This window comes from Aquarana catesbeiana, linkage group LG11 (assembly GCF_042186555.1).
Source record: "Aquarana catesbeiana isolate 2022-GZ linkage group LG11, ASM4218655v1, whole genome shotgun sequence".
Lineage (NCBI taxonomy): Eukaryota > Metazoa > Chordata > Amphibia > Anura > Ranidae > Aquarana > Aquarana catesbeiana.
The window spans coordinates 261662804-261669721 of record NC_133334.1 but is presented as its reverse complement, the minus strand read 5'-3'; positions in this window follow the sequence as shown (position 1 = coordinate 261669721).

Below are 6918 nucleotides of genomic sequence, written 5' to 3'. Positions count from 1 at the left end.
CTGCAAACACATAAGTGAGATATTGGTAACAAAAAATATGTAAGTATACAAAGTGCTGCGCTACAAATCATTTTACAAACCTCAAAATATGAAAAGTGAAAAAAGTGTATAGTCCCAAGTGCGAATGAATAGTCCTTAGGCATAATATAATATTCTTCTTGCCACAAATCGCAGGTGAAACACATCAAACTCCCTTCGCCATAGAGGCCGACCACCGGCATATGTACAAGATGTGCGCTTACCGTATAGCCAGGAATCCCTAATTAAGGCAAGCTTTGGGGGAATTCCCATTTTAAATTCACATTCTGGTGTGCAGCCTTGAAGCAGGGGTAGGTATAGGTGCCCCAGAAGAAGTCCTGTTGTGACGAAACAGGAAGGGAGGAGCGGCATGTTCACGTCATCCCGTCTCACTGAAAGTGACGAAAGACGCCATTGTTTTCCTGCTGGATGTTGTTTGGAGATATGCACAACCTCAATGTATCTATGTGAGTGTATTTCTTATTATTGAATACATTTGCGGTTTTAAAAGGTTTTACACTATTTGGCATTTTTTACTTGCATTTACCTTTATGGGAGTTCTGGCTGTCCAGTGGAGGTTATCTTAAGGCTCTACCCACCCCTGCTTCAAGGCTGCACACGAGAATGTCGATTTAAAGGGGAATTCCCCAAAGCTTGCCAGACCTGCCTTTAATTAGGGGGTCCTGGCTATATGGTAAGCACACATCTTATCCGTATGTCGGTGGTCAACCTCTATGGTGAAGGGAGTTTGATGTGTTTCACCCGCAATTTGTGGCAAGAAGAATATCACATTATGCCTCTTTATTAAGGACTATTCATTTACATTTATAGGGACTATACACTTTTTTCACTTTTCATATTTTGATGTTTGTAAAATAATTTGTAGCGCAGTACTTTGTACGCTTATGCCGCATACACACGGTCGGACTTTTCAGCTACAAAAGTCCGACAGCCCGTCCGACAGACTTTCGACAGACTTTCGACTGACTTTTGGCGGACTTTCAACAGACTTTATAATGACCGGACATGCCTACACACGATCACATCAAAGTCTGACGGATTCGTGCGTGATGACGTACACCGGACTAAAATAAGGAAGTTGATAGCCAGTAGCCAATAGCTGCCCTAGCGTCGGTTTTTGTCCGTCGGTCTAGCATACAGACGAGCGGATTTCTGGGTCTGGTGGAGTTTGAAGCATGTTCCAAATCTAAAGTCTGTCAGATTTGCGACTGGAAAAGTCCGCTGAAGGTCCGGTGAAGCCCACACACGATTGGATTGTCAGCCGGATTTGGTCCGTCGGCGTCCGTCAGACAAGTCCGGTCGAAAAGTCCGACCGTGTGTATGCGGCATTAGTAAAGAAATGCAAACAGCAAAAAATGTAGAGTCCTTTTACATTGGTGGTCAAGCACCATCAGGCAGGAGATCATTGCTCATGGAACCTGTAACAAATTCTGGTGAAACCCTGGTTGAGAAAGGCTGCTGTTTAAGAAAAGGAACCTTTCTGTGGCAGCGAATGTTAATATAAATGTAAGGATTGAAAGATTGTGGCTTTCCTTTCTTCATCTTCACACCATCTACTTGTCATGTTCTTGCAGTCCCTACAACCAGTTAGTCTTCTGGATTTATTGTCCTCATTTCCTACCCGGAATTTAGAGTCCTGTGCCAGTTTTGCTTTTCCTACAAGATTCTGCCAACAAAGGTTATGGCCGGCTGTTTAATAGGACCATGGAGTTTACCCCGGCCTAAGAAAGCATAGCATGTAATGTGGCGCAAAATCCACCGGCATGCTTATCTGACTCTGTGATGGCGGCATTGATTGCACTGAACACCGTAATTTGCAACTGTTTTATTTTAAAAGTTGCCACTCCACTTGGAAATCACACATCTGGCATTGCCTATAATTTACTGGATTTTGGAAGGTTTGCCTTAATTTTCTTCTGGTTTTTTTTTCTCATTTTATTTAGGATTTCTTTACTTTCTGTTTTCTTTGTTTACATTATTATTGTATTATTTTTAGTCCTTTGGTATGGTTAGATGGGCAGATAGCTCCACTAGGACAGAAGGTGGGGAAGTTATTGGCTTGTCTCTAAGAAAATCTCTGTGATACTTGCCCAAAGCTGACATTGATGAACATGTAAGGATAGGGTGTATATGGAAGGCTGGGTCCACAGCTGGTGATGCAAGACCAGGATATTTGGTTAAAATGGGGTTAAAAGTCCAATAGTTCAACAATGGTCATGTGGAGCAATGGATCCATGTGCTACTAGAGCCAGATCTTTGGAAAAGGTTCTGACTGGTATCAGTTTGGCAGCCAGCTATTAGAGAAGAAGATGACTCTGTATGCAGTGGAAGTCAAGGAAAAGAGAGCAGCGCCAATCGGATGTAGCATAGGGTTAAACCAGCATGTTTAATTAAATACAGTTCACCTCACATTTGAGTAGATTTAACAGGTATGTGTATATATTAATCCCTTGCATCCAGCTGGGTGGGGATGATCTGCAGTCCCGGCCGCTCCAGTGGTATCCGAGACTTGAAGGCTGGGGAGGATCAGCTCAGCAAGCAGTAGGTGCGTCAGCCGTGAACGACAGGGGGCGTGGCAAAGCTCGCGTTCGGGGGAAGCATGCATGCTCCTTCATCAGGCATCTGCAATGGATGTTACTGCTTAGCTGGCTTCATTATATTAGAGGATTATTGCTACATTGATACACTGCATGGCCCGAATTTGTGGACACCTCACCGTCACACTTATATGAGCTTGTTGGACATCTCATTCCAAAACCATGGGCATTATTGTGGAGTTTCCCCATCCCACTTCTCAGCATTATCATCCTCCACTCTTCTGGTAAGGCTTTTCACAAGATTTTGGAGGGTGTCTATGGAAATTTGTGCCCATTTTGTGAGGTCAGGTACTGATGTCAGATGAGAAGGCCTGGCTCACAATCAATGTTCCCATTCATCCCATAGGTGTTCAGTATGGTGGAGGTCATGACACTTGAGTTCCCCCACACTATAAACTGGTCACACCGCGTCTTTATGGAGCTGGTTTTGAACACAGGAGCACAGTCATGCTGGAACAGAAGAGGGTATTTTCCAAACTGTTTGGAAGAGCACAACGGTCTACAATGTCTTTGTATGCTATAGTATTAAGAGTACCCTGCAATGGAGGCATCTGAACACCATAATTTGAAGGGAGTTCCACATACCTTTGGCCATATAGTAAAGGTGTGATGGTCAGGTGACTACAAACTGTTGGCCATAAAGTGCATTTTCCTCTTCTCTGTAAAATGAATTAGACCAACTTGTAAAAAAACTGACATTCTCCCTCTGTGTTCATAAACTGCTCCGAGGTAGAAATTTTTGGCAGAAGGGACATGAACGTCTTTTCTGTCAAAAATCTCCTTCCTCTTAGCAATTTTTTTGGTATGTATGTGTGTACACTGTACAGCGTATGCACGTTATAGTGCTAGGAATGGGCCAGGTGCCAGGGATGATGTAACACCTGTGCACATGCGCAAAAGTTACATCATCAGTGGCTGAAGATGATCGTCGTGGGACCTGAATGAATTGACAGAGTAGATGGCAGTGGTGGGGGATGCATTAATGACAGGCCCCTGGACCTGATATTGCTGGAGGACAAAACAGAAGGAGGTATGAGGTTGTGCATATTTGTAGACTATGGCAAAATGTTCACCTCCACTGACAAAGCTTACTTCTGCCTTAGAATCAGTGGTGCAGCTTGCTTATATCAGCAGCCAAATTTACTACTGCCAAGTAGTTTCAATGAAAGCGGGTGGCTGCTCATCTATTTCTAAGTGGAAACATTACATTTATTTAGAAAGGCAGTAGTGGAGTCACCTGACTGCCACTTCATAAACACCCCTAGGGACATTTTTTTACCTTTTGTCATCAGTAAACATTTACTTTCTGCATTTACACCAAAGCAAAGGACAATGTGTTTTTATTCCAGGTACTTTCCAAAGAACAAAGAGACATCAGTCGTGCATAAAGGAGTAACAATTATAGCTTAGGTTTAGGAAGGGTTGATGGTAAAATCCTTAAAGATGTGGAACTAATTCACAATTCAATAGTAAAAATCAAGAAAAATCGGAAATTTAAAGCAAGCCTGTGAAAATTAAAAAATTCCTAAACTGGCCTTATACCCTGTCCTGAGCAAGCTACAGTACCCAGCACTCTGCATTACCTAGAACCCTACAGTAAGCAAAACCCTACAGTATCTAGGACCCAACTGAACCTAGGGCTCTACAATCCCTAGGACCCTACATTACCCAGGACCCTACACTAGCTGAGACCCTACAGTTCCTTTGACTCTAGAGGACTTATAATCCAACAGTACCTAGGACCATGTAATACTCAGGAACCTACAGTACCTAGGACCCTACAATACACAGGACCATACAGTACCTAGAACTCTACAATACCCAGGACCCTACAGTACATAGGAATATACAATATCCAGGACCATACAGTACCTAGGGCCCTACATTACCTAGTTCCCTACAGTAGCTGAGATCCTACAGTTCCTATGACTCTACAGTACCTATAAACCTACAGTACCTAGGACCATGCAATACTCAGGACCCTACAGTGCCTAGGACCCTGTAATATCCAGGACCCTACAGTACCTAGGACCCTACATTACCCAGGTCCCTACAGTACCTAGGACCCTACAGTACCCAGGAACCTACAGTAGCTGAGACAATACAGATCCTATGACTCTACAGTACCTATAACCCTACAGTACCTAGGACCCTACAGTGCCTAGGACTCTAAAATACCTAGGACCCTACAGTACCTAGTTCTACAATACCCAGGACCCTAGAGTACCTGGAAACCTACAGAACCTAGGACCCTACAGTACCCAGGACCCTACATTACCCAGGACCCTACAGTAGCTGAGACCCTAGAGTTCCTTTGACTCTACAGTGCCTATAACCCTACAGTACCTTTTAGTGACATAATGTATAGTAGTATCGTGGGTAGATAATTAATTAGTAGTTATTATAAGGATGATGTAAGTACTCTTCCGCAGCAACCCAATTCTTCCAGAGAGATGCACTTTATTGACTTCCAACACAGAACAAGGTCCAAAGTCCACAGATGACAAAAATCCAACAGAGTATATAACTCAGAGTCCCATTTTTTCTAGGTCTGCGCCTTCATAGTCACACACAGACAGGACTACACTATAGACTGAACGCCATGTTATATTCACTAGACACTGAATGGCTGAGCAATTTGATTGGCCGTTTCCATTTAGGCCTTTGATATGCTTGAGTCTTTCAGACCGACAATGACCCCTAGCCGTGAACAGCGGCAGTCATAAACCGCCCCAATCTGCACTCCCGCATATCAACATCAACAAGTCCCCTTAGATATGTGTAATTAGATTAACAGATACCACCTGAACACCCTTTTGAGTCCTGGAATGCCTACATTCCTAATCTGTATTCTTGCATATTAACATCAACAAGTCCCCTTTGATATACTAGTACCCTGGGAGGGAGTTTCTGCTAGGTCAACATTGTACTGTATGTGTACATATATATAATAATATAATATCCCACATAAATCGGCGAACATATTACAACATACCTCAGACCCTGTAATACCCAGTATTCTACAGTACCTAGGACCCTACAGTACGTAGGACTCTACAATACACAGACCCTAGGACTTTACAGTACTTAAGACACTACAGTACCCAGAAGCCTACAGTATCTAGGCCCCCTACAGTACCTAGGATCTTACATTACTGTACCTAGGTCCCTACAGTGCCTAGGACTCTACAGCACCTAGGCTCACAGAGTACTTTGAATCCTACAGTATCTAAGACCCTACAGTGCCCAGGATCCTACAGAACCTAGAACCCTACAGTACCCTGAACCCTGCAGTGCCTAGAAGCCAAAATTGCCAGGATGGGGCAGAAGTGTACACATAAAGTAGATGGAGTAATTTTCTGCATAGAAGAACCTTGGAGGTGTCTGTCTGGATATCTATTGAGGACAGTTTGCTTCCGGCTGGCTGCTCTGGGGTAATTGAAGTAGAGACAGGTATCAGCCAACTGTCTTCCTTCCCACAGGGTATCGGATAATATTGACCATGCTCTGTGCCAGTCTGTGCTTAGGGTGTGTCTAAACCCCAAACTTTTTTTGCTTTTGTTTTGAAGAGATTTACTAATATGTCCTATTGTGTGTATAAGATCTCCCAAATGGGACGTAGGTCCTTCCATCTAAAGATAATGCATTTGTCTTTAGATATAATATAATATAGTCCCACTAATAAATGAGAGAATATTAGATAAAAGATGACAGCGGGCAGAAATAGTGAGATTCCCCTCCGACACAGCAATTAAACAAGAATTGCAGGTATGGATATTATTACTTAGTTATATTGCTGTAGCTTGGAGCAATGTAACAATACCTGTGGGCAGCAGCGGTGGGTCCATAGGAGGCGCATGGCCGGCGCCCCCCTAATCTCCATGCCCCGCCCCTAATCTCCATGCGGGGAGCTGGACTCATAGATTTCTATTCGGTTTTTGATTAGAGCCTGATTAGAGCCTGAGGCGCTAATTGGCTTCAGAAAGGTTAAGCTCAGGGTGCAGAGCACTGCACCCCCAACCCACCCATTTGTGACATTAGCGAATCAATATTCAAAATTTTCTTCCGGCTTCTCTTCCCAGCCAATCAGTACAGGAGGCGGATCTTAAGACCAGATTAGCCGGGAGGAGAAGCTGGGGAAGCTGCGACCTGGATGGGGTAAATGCGGACCTGGTGGGGGGGGTTTGTTTGCTGCCCCCCCAAAAAAGGAGCACCATGCCTGTGGGATCCCTCTAGAAGCTGAAAATCACTGTATAGACACCGCTACTACACTGCTACTACA